Source organism: Myotis brandtii, unplaced genomic scaffold (assembly GCF_000412655.1).
Source record: "Myotis brandtii unplaced genomic scaffold, ASM41265v1 scaffold470, whole genome shotgun sequence".
Lineage (NCBI taxonomy): Eukaryota > Metazoa > Chordata > Mammalia > Chiroptera > Vespertilionidae > Myotis > Myotis brandtii.
The window spans coordinates 2353864-2370804 of record NW_005367953.1 but is presented as its reverse complement, the minus strand read 5'-3'; the positions used below and the strand labels follow the sequence as shown (position 1 = coordinate 2370804).

The 16941-nt window shown below is 40.3% G+C and overlaps 1 long non-coding RNA gene across 1 annotated transcript in view; it reads right to left on the bottom strand.

Annotated features, from left to right (window-relative positions):
* Positions 1-15280, bottom strand: part of LOC106727737 — a 20453-nt gene extending 5173 nt beyond the window's left edge. The window contains exons 1-2 of the long non-coding RNA XR_001363968.1: positions 15209-15280; positions 1884-1990 (exon numbers count right to left, since the gene is read on the bottom strand). This is a non-coding gene — a long non-coding RNA (uncharacterized LOC106727737). The remainder of the gene's footprint in view (positions 1-1883; positions 1991-15208) is intronic.
* Positions 15281-16941: the final 1661 nt, after the last annotated feature.

Genomic DNA, 16941 nt, shown 5'->3' with positions numbered 1-16941 from the left:
CAGGGTGGGCGGAGGGAGCGGTTATGGCCCCTCTCAGTCCCGTTCCCAGAGGCTCTGCTTCTCAGAACCCCCGGAACCGCTGCAAACCTCGGAGGGAAAGCTGCCTTCCAACTGATGCCAGACACTCCCGCTTCTCCCGTTTGGGTCCGAGTCCCCAGCGATTCGCCCGTATCTGGAGCTCAGAGTCTGAGACTCCCCCCTGACCGAAAACGACAACCGCGCTCTCAGCCACCAGCCCGCTTTGCGCGCGCACCTCCGCACCTGAGTTTTTTCCACACTGCGCCTCCTCTGAGCCTCGGTGTGCTGTTATTTTTCCTTCTAGTTGAAGAGTCTCTCCTCAGCCAGCCTTCCTGTGGTTCTGGGTGATGTCCGTTCCGTCTTTTAGTTGTATTTTTGAAGTGGTTGTTTGCGGCAGCAGTCTCCGGTGTTTACCTATGCCGCCATCTTGGTCTCTCTCCCTCCTATTTCAACCATAGGGAATCGAGATGATAAGAAGCCTATGAGTAAAGTATCTCCAATGATCAGAATTTGAAAGCATTTAAAAGAAATCAGTTATTAGGCAACTGAGAATATGAATAAAACTTAGAAATATCACCCTTAAAAGATGTGCTATCTTCAGGTTCCCAATATTTGATATTATCAGAAGCCATCAGCACCACAACACATGACTGCCTGAATGGCCTGGGGAATGACTTTGTGGCCCAGTAGATTGCTGGGCTTATCTGCAAAGCTGCCATAATCTCCCCTGAATATCAGGGCAGAGTCTTGCCAAACAGCTACACACTCACTTTAATCATTTCAGGCAGAAAAAAAGTTCTGTATATAAACAAAAAGTTTAACCCATTGAGATAGGGTCTGCATCCCTATTCCACGCCTCTCCCTTGCGTTCAATGCACCCATAGGCTGTTGAAATGATTGAAAATGGTGTAGATATAACCTTAATCTTAGATCTTTCTCAGTTAATATTATAAGAATGCAAAACAAAACAGTCCCTTTGAAAATGATTTGGCAGTTTCTTTATAAGAACTAAACACAAACCTGTCTTTTAACCCAGCAATCTGACACTTAGGTATTTATGTAAGAAAAATGGAAACATGTTCACAAAAATGGTATGTGAATATTAATGTGACTTTATTCATAACAGCCAAAATCTGGAAACAACTGAAATGTTCTTCAACTGGTGAAGACAAACTCTGGTACATCACATAATGGAACAAGAAAAAGGAACTAACTACTGATACATGGCACAACACAGATGGCTCTCAAATGCATTATGCTATGTGAAAGGAACCAGACTCAAGAAAATACATAGCACATGAATATATATATATGTATGTGTGTGTGTGTATATATATATATATATATAAAACATCCTGGAAAAGGCAAAGCTGGAAAACAGGTCAGCAGTAGCCAGGGGCTGGGAGTGGAAGGAAAAGTTGACTTCGAAAGGGCATGAGAGAATTTTGGGGGGGTGATAACACTGTGCTATATCTTGATTGTGATAGTAGTTACACAACTTTATGATTTGGTAAACTGCATAGTACTGTACACACACAAAAAGTGAATTTTACTGTATGTAAGTTATAAAAATAAACCCAACTTGAGCACAAAATCTCAGCGTAAAATGCTCAAGAATTAAGAAAGGCAAACTTCAAAAGAGCTGATGAACTTCCTTCCTACACCAACATTGGCAGGCCTTCTCTCAAGCTGGGTGTTGTAGCACTCAGAAGCCAGGCACTCAGTTACTCTTGGACATGTAGTTTAAATAAAGCAACTAATACGTAGGTCAATAGATGTTTTCAAACCTATACTTCATGAGGGAGCTTCTGACACTCTGGCATCAAGGTGCTATTTATTTTGCAGGGTGCTGCATGTGTTTTTACCTTGCTTTGCCTGGAGTTCCAACTGCCTGGATGCCACTGCTTTCACAATCACGGGAGTTAAGAAATTGTTTCAGACAGAGAATTCAAGCCTGCCCTGTGTTTGTTTTCTATGATGAAGCAAATTAATCTTTATTACTCCAACTGGACATAACACAGAGAAAAGAGACTTCCATAATTCAGTGATACTTTTCTAGATGACCTGTACAGAATTATTTTTGGCAGAAAAATATTTGTGTCCTGGACATCCAACGGTTGTTAATTTTCCACTGGATGCCATGACAATAATATACCATTTTAACAGCTGTGATTTGACACGAGGCTTCATTTTGCCCTATCTTTCTCCCAATAAAAACATTCATTGGGAATCCACTATATGGAAATAAATGCTAAGGACAAACAGAAGAAACTCAAAGGCCTAGACTTTCAGCAGCCTTCTACAGCTACTCACATACCTCCAATGGAAGGCAGAGTGTGGTGTGTGATAAACAGAGGCATAAATACAGTGCTAAGGCAGCAGGGGGAGGGGAAATTGAAATAGTCTGGGAAGCTGGAATGGAAGCTGAGCCTTGGAAGGATGAGGAAGATGTAGAGCTGCAGCTATTCCAGGCTGAGGAACCAGTTGGCACAAAGGTTCCTTGTGAACACAGATTTGTTTAAATTATCATAGGCTGGCCTCCTGGAGCCTGAAAACCTGGGTACTTCCCATTTTTATTTTTGAATTTCAATGTCTTCAGGCCTCAAGCCTCTAACATATGTAGGTTATCTGCCTTGTCCATAAAGGCATTTCAATGGTGACCCCGGTTTAAGTGGATTGCTTGTGGTCGAAGAGTTATAAAGAGTCAAGTTCAAAAAAAAAATAAACAACAAGAAAGGGAGAAGAGGGCACACTGGTGGGAAGCTTTTGCTCCTCTCTAGTGGGTATGGATCCAGGATCTTTAGTCCCCTCAGGAAATGGCATTAACACAGAACACTAAAAACCAATGCAGGAGAACCTTTATTGCAGCATTATCATTACTATTAAAAAAACGGAAATCATATAAATATTCATCAACAGGGCACTGCTTAAATCAATAATTGATTATTTACACAATGGGATACTACAGAGCCAGTAAGGGAAAAACAATAAACAACAGTGTGAAGAAATGGAAAGATCTCTAGGAGAAATTACTTAAGTTAATTAAAAATCAGGGAGCAGAAGAGTATGTACAGTAGGCTCCCATTTACGTTCGTATATGCATACAAACTTCTAGAAGGATACATAAAAATTGTTAACATTGGTTACATCTGGGGAGTGAAAAATGAGGAGAAAGGGAAAAATTTATTTTCAACTCATACCCTCCTGTAACTGAGTTTATTTTTAACCACTTGTGCATATAATGATGATGATCATCATCACATAAAGCAGTGGTTCTCAACCTTCCTAATGCTGCGACCCTTTAATACAGTTCCTCATGTTGTGGTGACCCCCAACCATAAAATTATTTTCGTTGCTACTTCATAACTGTAATTTTGCTACTGTTATGAATCGTAATGTAAATATCTGATATGCAGGATGTATTTTCATTGTTCATGACCCACAGGTTGAGAACTGCTGAAGGAATACTTATAATACTTCCTGGGGCTGACCTGCAATGTACTATGAGGACCAATGGCTAATACTGTAAAAGGTACTAGAAGTTTAATTTAACAAGTATTAAACATTTTAAATTAATAAGTGGTTACTGGATATGTTATTGTTGCAAGCCTTGAACAGCTAACAATAGAGCACGTTAAGACAAAGAGAAGACAACAGAAATGCGGGGGGGGGGGGCGGGCGGGGGAGCCAGGCAGAGAAGACTTCCTGGTGGAGGCAAGGCTTAGGGCTTGGAGTGGTGAAGCAGAAGCACAGAAAGGACAACAGAATGAGAAAACAAGAAAACAATATGATGAGCCGCTCACTTGACAAAAAGACATTTGCTACTCTCAATTCTGTTTCAGAACTGATTAGTACTAGGAGCAAAAAAGCATTCCAAAATCTGAAAATCCTAATCCCTCTCAGTCACAAAGGGCTTCCCTTTCCATCAAAGACTTTAAGACTAAAGCAACGTGGACCAAGACCCATGAACTAGACTTGGGTCTCTTCTTCAATGCTTGAAGAACAATGAAAAAACACTAGGAATCTCTCCACTCCCATCCACGTGCATGCCTGAGTGTGTACACATGCACGTTAAAACAAATTCTGATGCCTTTTTCTTTGTCAGAGGTAAAAAGCTTTGCCATATCTATATATATAAAAGCCTAAGTGACCGTTACGACCGAACGACTGGTTGCCCAGTCACTATGATGTGCACTGACCACCAGGGGGCAGACACTCAATGCAGGAGCTGCCCCCTGGTGGTTAGTGCACTCCCACAGCCAACCTCCCACAGCCAGCTAACCTCTCTCGGTCCCTCCCCCCCGGCCAGCAAACCTCCCGCAGTCCCTACCCCCCATCCAGCAGGCCCCGGCTGGCTTGGCCCTGATTGGGACTGGGCAAGACAGCCCCGATAGGCTCTGATTGCTGGCCAGGCCTAAGGACCCCACCTGTGCATGAGTTTCATGCACTGGGCCTCTCATATTTGAGTAATATTTGATTAGAGCAACCAGCCTCCCTTTTAAAGGAGGCTTCTGGCTGAGCAGCGCTCCCCCTGTGGGAGCGCACTGACCACCAGGGGGCAGCTCCTGCGTTGAGAATCTGCCCCCTGGTGGTCAGTGTGCATCATAGCGACCGGTCGTTCCACCATTTGGTCGATTTGCATATTAGCCTTTTATTATATAGGACTAGAGGCCCAGCGCGCACGAAACCGTTCATGAGTAGCTCGCTTCCACTTGCCGCAGCTGGCCACCCTGCCCATCGCCACTTGCACCCTGCCCTCTGCCGCTCGTAGCTCTCCACCGCTAGTAGCTTGCGCCCTGCCCTCCGCCGCTCGTAGGTCTCTGCTGCTAGGCTAGTAGCTTGTGCCCCGCTCTCTGCCACTCGTAGCTCTCTGCCGCTAGTAGCTCTCCACCAAGAGTAGCTTGCGCCCTGCCCCACCCACTGCGAGAGCTGCTGCCCGTTTGGTCGTGACGCCATTACGACCACAGGCCTTTTATGATATAGATTTGCTTAGTGCTCTATCCCAAAAGAACCCACTTGATAAACACTGTCCTCTTTTTGCAAGTTTAGGAATAAGAAGAGGAGATTCCCCTCCCCAATCAATAGGCTTGCTATCTCTTGCCATCACTGGTACCCAATGTGAAAGCACCAAGGGCAATCTTTCCTGTGGATTCAGATCCTGTTTCTAATAGCAACAGTAGAATAAGCTATTTAATTTATTTTTCTGAATACCAGTTTACTAGATACCTTATTTTTTAGTAAGACTATCCTTTTTTCATACTTCCTCCCTCTCTCTTGAGGAACTATGTTAGATCAGCAGTAATTCTCTGTGTCCATTTAGTACATCTGGCCAACTTCGCCTTGTCTGCTACTATTCTTAGGGAATTGACCACAGTCAGTTATTTTAGAAAATGATCATAATCAATAATCTGCTGATTGTTTATTGCTAGGGGAAAATATTGAAGCACTGTTATTACAGAAACCCATTGGAGACTATTGGTAATCTAAGAACTGAGGAAATATTAAGAGAGTAAAAAAGAATATTATTCTATTTCTCAAAACTCTCCTGACTAGAATCATAAAATGACTTCTTCAATGGCAGGAAATATCTCCTTACACCAGAAATCTTAGGTCTAGGTGGGTTGTTTTTCCTTTTATTTTGTGTAGGTCATAAAGTAAATAAAGAAACTTCTTGTGCAAGGGGAAAGGAGGACCATGGAAATACAAAAGCAGCAGCTTCCAAGTGGTCCACATGGCAGCCAATGAGCTGCATAACCAGAAGTTAACCAGGCTTGGCTGCTGATCAGAAAGTGCTGACTTACGGGGAACCAGAATTCTGCTCTAGAGGCTAAGAATAAAGCATAGAGTTCCTGCTCCTTTTTCAAGCCACTCCTTGGCTTCCCTTAACTTGGAGAATGCATACAGCTTGGATCAGGGGTGAAACTGGAGCAGCTACACTAGATGGGCACTTGGCCTCTGACCAACATGCTTGTCTCCTGACTTTGCTCTCAGCAAACCCAGTGCAAACATTCAGCATTCCATGGCTGAGGCCACATACGGAAACTATCAGGTGGAGATGGCCACAAATGTACTTTCTCACACGGGGGAGAACAGATGGGGAGATGAGGTTGGGGTGGGGGGGAGGTGGAGGTGGGGATAAAGGAGCCTCATGAATGCCTTAAAATCCATGCCAGGAGGACAACTAAGAGATATTCCTGTGGATGTCAACCTGAGAAAAGCCATCTTTTAAACAAAAGTCTCATTTATTCCCCTGCACCACTCCTTCCTTGCCAATCCCCAGGCTACGCCAAAACAAACTGAAAAGCTATAAAGATTTGTGGTTAAAAGAACAAGCTCCAAAATATTTGTGGATATTACCTAAAGGGGCCTCAAAGTGATGGACTGACGTAAAACTAAGAACTGGAAGAAATATTACCGCATGTCACAAGACATCAGGAAGAAAGCATACATGGCAAAAACTAGAGAGCCTCCTAGAAAGTTCTTTTTAAGCAACACTTTTCAAGGAGAACTAGCATATTGAACTTTCCACATAATTGCTTTTCAGGTCTGTCTCCCAAATAATCCCTCAGTGAATATGTAAGTCAGCAAAACAACAGGAATTTTTATATTGATTCTACAATACTGGCATGTCTGTGAGCTATAAGTCTCAGTTGGAGTAAACACATAAAATATTGCCAATAAGGATAAGAAGTTTTTACCTAATATAGATGATGCAGAAAATGGGTCCATTTTCTTCCTTTTTCCCCCCAGATGGCAGACTTATACAATGCTCATTTTTAGGGCAATAATGTCCAGACCAGCATTCAATGAGCCCATTAGAATCAGCCAGTCCAGCATAACTTCCTGGTCCCCCTGCACTTTGGGGACATGGAGTCTATTTACAGGGCAAAGTCCTCAATGACTTGACCTAAATCTTGGGCCTCTAAGCTCCAAACTCCTTACAGGCTCCTCTCTTACAGGCTACTCTCTCACTGACTTTCAGATTTGACCCTCAGTGTTCTATTCCCAGGCATAAATTTACCTCACTGCCATTACAGTTTCTGCCCGTCCAGCCACCTTGCAGTAATGTCTCTCAGCTGATTCAGCCCCTGATCCTCTGGCACCTGGCCACTTCAGGGGGAAAGCACCCTCCTCCATGCTAAAGAGAAATAATCACTAAAAGAAACTCCTTCTAACTATGAAATGAATGTTCCAAAATGCTCCCCCAGTGAATGGCATTATATTTTAATATTTCACAGAAGATACTAGCATCCCAGAAACTAGGTTCAAGTTTATTTTCAAAACATCCAAATGGTCAACTTCTCTATACATCAAATATATAATCTAACCTATTTGGTCAACAAACATACCAAATACCTATTATTGTACGACTGCTAGTGTTGAAGGTACAACAAATAAGGTACTGCCCTCACCCTCAAAGAACTTAGTCATTACTAATGTACCACAATGCATAGAAATCAGCCCACTCCATTGAAGCCATATCATGAAACCAAAGCAAAACACTAACAATGCCTTAGTCATTCTAAACTTTATCGTTTTCAAAAGGTTATTACATATATTTTAATGTTAATGATCTCAAGTTAATTTCTCACTAGTAAATTGAAAGAGATCCTTAACATCATTTAGCCAACTTTATTTGTGCTATTGCCCTCCCTTTTAACATATATCCTTCATTAATCTCCCTTTCCCAAAAACTTAGGCGGCATCATGCTTCCATACCATTCCTTTTCCCACATTTCAGTTCATTATCAAGTCCCGTTTGTTCTGACACTTCTCTCCATCCCCACTGCCATCACTTTACCCAAGCAATCATCAGATCTCACCTGAAGTACTGCAGTAACCTCCTAATCAGTTGCCTTGCTTCCACTTTTATTCATTACAATCTATTCTCCACGCAATAGCCGGTGCTCAGTGTACCCATAGCATGCAAGTAAGTCAAGGTGAATTAGGTCCCAGCAACTTTGATCAGAACTAGAACGCTGGGCAGTGATATAACATGCAGGATGATGAGGAATAATTTGGATTTGTCAGTGCCAGTGACCTCATAGCATCACTCCTCTTTGGAAAGGCAAGAATGAATTACTTTATATAAGACCCTAGGGAGACAGCTGTAATCATTTGGATGCATGCCACTTAGAGACACACTACAGAATGGACACTACATAGTGACACATTCCAGAGGGTATGGAATGAGAAACAGAGGAAGACCAAGAATGAATTGAGTAGACTTAGTGAAGAATGACAAGGCACAAAAGGATTTAAAGAATGAAGCTGGGAAGCCAATGATACCCAGCCACCAGAAAGACATTAACCCTATCACAAGTGATGAAACCAGTTAAGAATTCCATCCACACAGCTATCTCAGCCCTGATACCGTTTGTCTGGTGATTACCAGAAGACTGAGCAATAGAGACAAGGGTTATATTTAAAATGTGTATTAGTTTTCAAGTTCCTCCCTCACCTCTTGTTTTAAGTCTGGCCTATATACAACTGGCTGTGAAAGATGTATTGCGTGTCACTATTCTTAGTGTCTCTTTCATTGAAAATAAACTGATGTTGTATTTGGATGGGCAGAGGGATTTATAAGTATAAAAGTTCTAAAGGGAAGAGATGGCTCCAGAAATGGTGGAAAACAGTTTTGAGAGCCGAAAACTGGAGTCAACTGCTACTATGCATAGTCAGGGTTGGTTTGTTTGCCTCCTTTCTGTACTGACTTTAAAATAGTTATTTTAATTCCAATGCTGCATCGGCACTAAGACCACCACATCAGAGTGGAAACTGTCAACAGGCCATTTCCCAGAAACTAGACAACTATGCCCTCAGGTGAAACAACATTACTACAGTATGTTTAGGAGGTGGCTAGGCCCATTAGCATGCCTCTGGAATTTTTAACACAAACAGAATACAACCCCGTATGTCATATTTCAGGATGGGTGATTTCCTTGCTATAAGAACAGTTCCTTTTATAAATTAGATGTTACTGGTGGGGTGGGGGGAGGAGTTAAGACAAAATTAATTTCTAACGAACCAATGTTTAGCTATTACTACAGTGGAGTATACTGGCAGGAAACTGCCTGGAGGGAGAGAGAAGAGGACAGAGCACAGACCGCAAGTCCCACTGGACTGAGCAACTTGAAGATGAAGATTCTGTCTTATTTCTCTTTAGCTCCAGAACCTTGCAGGTGCCCAGCACTCAATAAATGCTTGTTGCATTGAACTGACAGCTGTAGAAAAGAAAAGAAAAAGAACTGAGAGTGGAAGCTTGGTGAGTGGGATGGAAAGAAACCAGAAAATAAGGGTTGGGGTGTATTAGAGGAGTAAATAACATTGGTAGGAAATGAGTGGAGAGAGAAAAAAATGACAAAAATTTACCAAAAAATAAATGGAGAACCAAATGTCAAAAGAGGATCCCACAAAAACATTCCATTCATACGCAAATGTGCACGTGTACCCACAAACACACAGGCACACGAGCCTGGTCAATACCAGTGGGGGAACTAGAACGCTCACTGAAGGGCAGAAGGGGTCTGAGAGGTGTCCTGTTTGTTTTAGCCCCTGCTCCCACGACAGGGGGCAGCTGAGGAAGGCTGGGGGCAGCTGGTGGGGTGAGCACCAACTGGAGGAGGCACTCAACCTGGAAGCATGTCCACGGGCAACACAGCCACAGACACTGGACTCCATGGAACACAATGGAGGAGCCCTCTTCACTAATTCTGAAGGAGATCCCTTTAGTCCTGTTCCTAATATAAACCAAAATTTACCTGACAATTCACCTTGTTTGTATCATCTATTTAAAGCAACGAATAAGCCGCACTCTATAAATAGGTTTGCAAACTGGTCTGTGCCTTTTGCAAACATTAAAGTGGAAATGGTCCTGACACAGATCAATAATGCTTGCCTATTTCCCTGTGCTGTTCTGTTTATTTTTAGTCTCTACACAGAGCTCAATACCTGTAAGAAAAACTCTATATCACCTTCCAGAACATTACCAACTAATGACCAAGGCAGAAAAAAATTTTTGCATTTACTTTCTTCTTATCCATTTGTGTGTGTGTTTTTTTTAAAAAAAATAGGAATAAATTCAGACCCGGCAAAAATTTGTTGTATTACCTCATTACATAGATTCAGGCTTTGGGGAAGAGATCATGAAGCTTATAAAATTCCATACCTCCTTTATTACTCCCTGTTTTCTTCCATTTGCCAATTTATCTAAGAATTCAGTTCTCTATTCCATAGGCAAAGAAGTGCATATTAGTGTACATAAACACAAAGAGCTTGGGTTGCTTAGAAACAGGAAAAAGTATGACCCCCTGCCTCACCTCCCTTTACATCATTTAGCACATGAAGGAAACAGCTGCACACCCCAATGAGGATCATCACGAGCTTCAGGAATATAAAAGGTGCATTAGAAAAAACACTGGAAGCTGAAGCAATTGGGACTTGATTCTCTACAAGGGCATTTCTTATGGAGTTCAGCATAATACCCTCATGCAGTTGGTGTCATTTAATGATGGCCAAATAAACAAGTTTCTCCTAAACATAAATCGTATTGTGATTATTTGTTGCACACTGGAATCCCCAATGAACTTATGAATTCCTTGGGGGCCCAGATAGAGTTCCATCCTCATGTTTTTGTCCTCAGCAACCAGACCAAAGCCTGGAATGACAGATGATTAGGAAGTATTGATTGAAAGATCAGACTATGTCACTGTGTGATGCTGGGTATGTCCTCACCTAGGGGGTTTAATGGAGTCCATGGCAACAGCCATCAGTGGGCATGTGACCACCCTGAATTTCTGGGCAAAATTTTATTTGCTGGAATGTGTGCATAATTTTTCTGAGGACACATATCTTTTATTGTCTCAAAGAATCTGTGGCTATTAACCTGACCCCAAAAGTTTACGAATCTGTGGCAGTAGTCTCCAACATTATTGGATCATGAATCCCAATACTAAAAAGCTTTGAGCCTGGACAGTGTGGCTCACTGTTTGAGCATTGATCTATAAACCTGAAGGTCACGGTTCGATTCTCGGTCAGGGCACATGCCCGGGTTGTGGGCTCGATCCCTGGTGTGGGGTGTACAGGAGGCAGCCAATCAATGATTCTCTCTCATCACTGATATTTCTCTCTCTCTCCCTCTCTCCTTTCCTCTCTGAAATCAGTAAAAATATATTTTTTAAAAAAGCTTTGAACATGCACACCATGCTCATGTACACATGTACTATATAAGGTACATGACACAACAAACATCAAAATGACAAAAGTACAAGGTAAATGGAAATAAACAATACTTTAAATATTTATTTTAAAAATTTTATTGAATTTATTAGAGTAACATCGGTTAATTAAATTATATAGGTTTCAGGTGTACAATTCTATAATACAACATCTGTATACTGTATTGTGTGTTCACCACCCAAGTCAAGTCTCCTTCCATAACCATTTATTCTCCCTTTACCCTCTTCTACCTCCCCCATTCCCCTTTCTCTCTCATACTGTAGTCTGTGCCTGAGGTTTTTTTCTTTGCTTAATCCCTTTACCTTTTTCATCTAGCCCCCCAACACCCCTCCTATGTGACAGCTTTCAGTCTGTTCTCTGTATCTATGAGTCTGTTTCTATTTTGTTTGTTTATTTTGTTCATTATATTCCACATATAAGTGAAATCCTATGGTACTTGTCTTTCTCTGACTAGCTTATTTCACTCAGCATAATGCTCTCCAGGTCCATCCATGCTGTTGCAAAAGGTAAGATTTCCTTCCTTTTTTTTACTGCTGAGTAGTATTCCATGTACCACAGCTTTTTTATCCACTTAAACACTTATTTTATTTAAATATATTTAATAGTACAAACCCATTTTATTTACTAAATAGTCATTATTTTATTAAGAGCAATGTGATTGAATATGGGTCATGTCTGAAAATTTAGATTTAATTATTTATGATATGTTAATTTTAAGGTCAGATTCTAAGTTCAGTTTATTTTACATAGCTGGGTTTTAATGGTTGTCACAATGCTAAGCAATAAAATCACAATATGATCTAAAAATTTCCAAACACCTTTCCACAACATTCTCTCTAAATTTTAATTTCTTTAAAATTCAGTTATTTTCGTACTTATTCTTGGAAGGACAAATTAATGACGCTTCCTTCTTTCTTTTAAATGATCTGTAGGTAGCACACTACTGAAGTTGCTTATTATCACAGAAACAATTAACAAAATGTAGAAGCCTTTCCTCTTTATAAAGAGAAAAATAAATATAATTTATCTGTAAGTTTAAGAACTCTCAAGTAATTTTCAACAGGATAAACAGCAAAAGTCTGTGGGATACAAAAGAGTTTCATGGTCCCTTCTCAATTTAAAATGTATTAAGTGAGTTTTCTACCATGCTGTATATTAAAGGTCTGTTTTTATAAAATTAACTAAAAGAAACATCTTGCAGTATTTTGTATATCTCTGGCTTCAACATCTTGGTTGCACTAGCTTGATATGAATGATATAGTGAATGAATTTATCCCTTCTAACATTACCCTAGAATCGAACAGCTGCTTCTTAAGAGGAAACACTACTCGATGTTTTTCATAAAACATTTTCATAAAGATTGTGAATAAATCTCATCTAGTAGTGGCTTACCAAAAAGAAGCACTTAGTGTATTTCATTGGTGAAACAGAAATGAACAAATACAATAGGTTAGATCTAACTACTTACAAATTTAAAACAAGTGTTTTGCCCTCCCTAATGTGCTTTAACACAGTATTTGTTTCTTCAAGATTTCAGTAATATCTTTAATAATACTTTCAACAGCATTTTCTGGCAAAGAAACTCATTTTAGATAGTTTTCAACATATTATATTATCTGGTCTTGTATTAGGTGAAAGAACATGTATTTCCTCAAGATGTGTGCTTTTAACTTTTACATACAAGTTAGAAAACTTCACAAGAGGCTTCACAACACTATTTAGTTTAGTGAAATTTTATAAAGATTAGAAGGTAAATTTTAACGTTGGATTTAAAAAATTGCAGAGGTTATTTTCCAGGTTTTTAAAAATCATTCATTATTTTAAAATCATAATCATTTATTATTTCTATTACAAAATTTCTCAAGGCAAAGTATACATTTCCTTCCAATATGTGCATTCTTAATGACAATAGATATAAATCCTTATTTCAGTTAGCCGTCTTGATAATTTTGAGATTTGGGAGCTAACTTTTGGTCAAAACTGACTGTATTCGTAGTTTTTTTAACTCATGACTAACAAAAACTTGTCCTAAAAGGACATGTTAACTCCTTCATTTCATACTGTTCCCTTGTGCTTGCTTGTAAAATTAGTGATACCTTCAATCCACATTTTGTTTTTGTCTTTGCCAGAATCTTTTAAAGCTACTTCTTTTGTTTATTTTGTTGTTGTTGGGGGCTAGCTTAAATGAAACAAATTAATATTCTGCAAATAAACTTAACTGGACACATACAAATGCAATGCAACATGCTATAGATAAGTGAGGGGCCAGTCACTTATCTGTTTTTTGAGGGTAACCTACTGCTCTCTCAGAACCCAGGGCCTTCTGACATAAAGAACAGGAGAGGGTGCGAATGTCAACTCATATATAGTAATAAAACTTAATTTTTATTATTTTGGGGGTATTAAAAATAAGTAAAAGTTCTAGTATTTTCCCTCACATCCCAGTGGTTTATCTTGCAAACTCCACTTTGAAAATCTTTAGTGCTATTTCCAAATCAAAAATTAAAAATTATGGATGGTCTGCTAGACTGGCACTGGCTCTCATTGTTTGACTGCTCAAAGAGTCCCTGGATAATCCCTGAACTTCTGTTCGCTGATAACTCTGGAGAAACCCTCCATCCAAAAGCCCACTGAGTAAGGAATGAAGGCAGGTTACCGGGGTGGGTTTTCTCCTGCCATAGCCTAGAACAGTGGTTCTCAACCTTCTGGCCCTTTAAATACAGTTCCTCATGTTGTGACCCCCAACCATAAAATTATTTTCGTTGCTACTTCATAACTGTAATTTTGCCACTGTTATGACTTGTAATGTAAATATCTGATATGCCGGATGGTCTTAGGCGACCCCTGTGAAAGGGTCGTTCGACCGCCAAAGGGGTCGCGACCCACAGGTTGAGAACCGCTGACCTAGAAGGTAGTCTGATTGACTTCACCAAGAATAACTGGATACGGTTCGCAAGTCTCTGTCTCCATGTTAGACTATATTCACCCCTCAAACGGACTGGCAGTTTTCAGCCTCAACAGACATCAAAACATGTGATTGTGAGGTGTTGCAAAATTATTCAGCACACACGCACTTCGCTTAGAAGCACTGACAGCTGCAAGTGGGAGGGAAGTGACGGGGTCATGTGTTTTCACGGTTGTTCTTCTGGACAGCTCTATTTTGTGTGGGAAGAAGAAACAAATTGTATCTCTTATATGGAAGGGAAAAGTTTTCTAAATTTAGAGTCTTTTATCACCTGGATTATTTCCTTTGAACATGTTTTTCTACAATTGCCACGCTGAAGGCAGGGGCTCAGGGAGTCTCGTGTGCTCGAATGCAGCCAGCGGTAACAAAGTCATATGCCAGGCAACTGGCCAGACAACCCAGTTCAGTGACCAAAGCCTATTTCAAGGGTCTGAAAGGACAGTCATAAACATCTAGAAGAAATTATTTGTCACAAGATCTTGGTTACCTATAGGTAAAGTCTCTTAAAGCACTAGCAACAACATAGGTAAGTTTTAAAATTAAGACAGGGCCAAAAGATGAATTTGTCCAAATTTCCTCCATGAAAACACTAGCTTCTCTCCTGTTCTTCGAGAACTCTTAAAAAGGAGATTCTAAAGCCTCTAATTCCTTTTATTTTTATTATTATTTTTTTAAATCCTCACTTGAGGATATTTTTCCATTGATTTTTAGAGAGAGTGGAAGTGAGAGGGAAAGACAGAGAGAAACATTGATGAGGGAGAAACACATTGATTGGTTGCCTCCTGCACGCACCCTGACCAGGGCCCGGGCCAGGTAGGAGCCAGCAACCCAACCAAGGTATGTGCCCTTGACTGAAATCGAACACGGAGCGCTTCAGTCCACAGGCAGACGCTCTAACCACTGAGCCAAACTGACTAGGGCTCTAATTCCTTTTAGAGCTCAACCGCTCTCACAACCAGACTCTTTCAAAGGCTACGGATAACTTACCCTTAGGAAGTTAACTTGATTAGTTCTGTCTGTGTTTGAGGAAAGGGAGGTGTAGAGAATATAGATGCCATTCAGTATCTCTTTCTTTGGAAAAAAAAAAAAAAGTCTTGTTAACAAAAAGAAAAACAAAAAGAAAAATGATCCAATCTAGGTTGTTTTCAGTATTTCAGAGATTCCACCATTATCTGTCATCAGAGAGACTAAAGATAATAAGAGGTTATTTGTATTTACCTCAGTTAAAAGTGTACCATTTTCATTAGGTCTTTTAGAAAGTGACAAGATGGCCCTTACAAATGAAGTTTTTATTTGTGCTACTTCCTTGCCCACAGATTTATAACCACTGGTATTGTGTTTCCTATATGAAGGGACAGAGGTTATTAACTGTGGATCCTGACTGGATTCCTGTTACATGTTTGCATACTGAATTCCCTGTCTTTATTTTCCCATGAAACTAGATCCTCCATGTCCCACCAATCCCAACCACTCTACCCTGTTGCCCCTCAAAAGTCTTGCTTCTTCTTACATGCAACTTGTTGGCTACTCTTGCTTGGAATTTGTGATTAAACTATATTTGAACTCTTCCATATAAACAGGTTTAAAAAAAAATCAGCCAAAATAGCAACATAAGCAGCCAACTAGTAATCTGGCGAGTATTGCCCTTAAGATTAAAAGTTATCAACTAGAAAATTTTTACATCTTTTTCCCTACAAAAGGAAAAATAGACAAACAGGCTTGAAAGATGACTAGAATCATATAGTGTTAACACTGGAGCAAATCCATAAAAATGATCCAGTTTTCTGTTCCTTTCCCAGAAGAGGAACATAAGGCCCAGAAAGGAGCCTCGTGACTCACTCCACTTCCACCTGTAGTCAGAGGCAGAGCCGGGACCAGGCTCAGGGTTCTGACTGGGGTCGAAGCAGAATGAGGGACCTGGCCATCTGGTTATTTACACTGAAATTGAAGAGAAATCTCATAGCAGTAACTGAAATTAGATAACCAATTTCATAAGGTGGTAAAGAGTTCCAAAGACATACAACATTTAAAATATTTATTAGTTATTCATACATTTTTGAAACTAGAAAAGGGATCTTTAAAAGATTTCAAAGCAAAAATCTATTTCAGACACCCTAAATATTTTCCAGCAGGTTCCCACCAGCCTCTGTCGCTGACATTCTTGGACAGAGGCCTAGGAAATGAGCTAGGCCAACCAACTCGCTTCATGATGGGTGAGAACCAGGACAACTAGGCCCGATTGCCACATCACATATATTTTCTCCATTCAGGACCCAACAGACTTCTAACTGCCAATTAAAAACCACTCCCAGTATTTTCATCCCAGATGATTATCTGTGACAGTTGTGCTTCCAGCCCCCTTTCCAACATCCTGTCCTTGGATCAGGCATAACATCTAAGCTCTGTGTTTAAGCTAGAGAAGGAATAAAGACTAAAAGCACTGCCAAAATGCTCTTTGCTGTGAGTCTCCACACCACTTCCATTCTTAAAAGTTATAACCTGCATGAAATAATCCTAGTTCAAAGTAGAGTGTTTTAATCTACATTAGTGACCTCTGAAAATCTGAGCCTAGAAAGGCGTCTGAGGTTCAAGCGATAAAACTATCCACACAGAATACATGGGTTCCATAAGCCAGGGTACTTTTCTGAAGTACTCCGTGCTGGAAGTGAATGAAATAATCGACGCTCTAATGACAGATTCAAATTTAATCATCTCGGCAT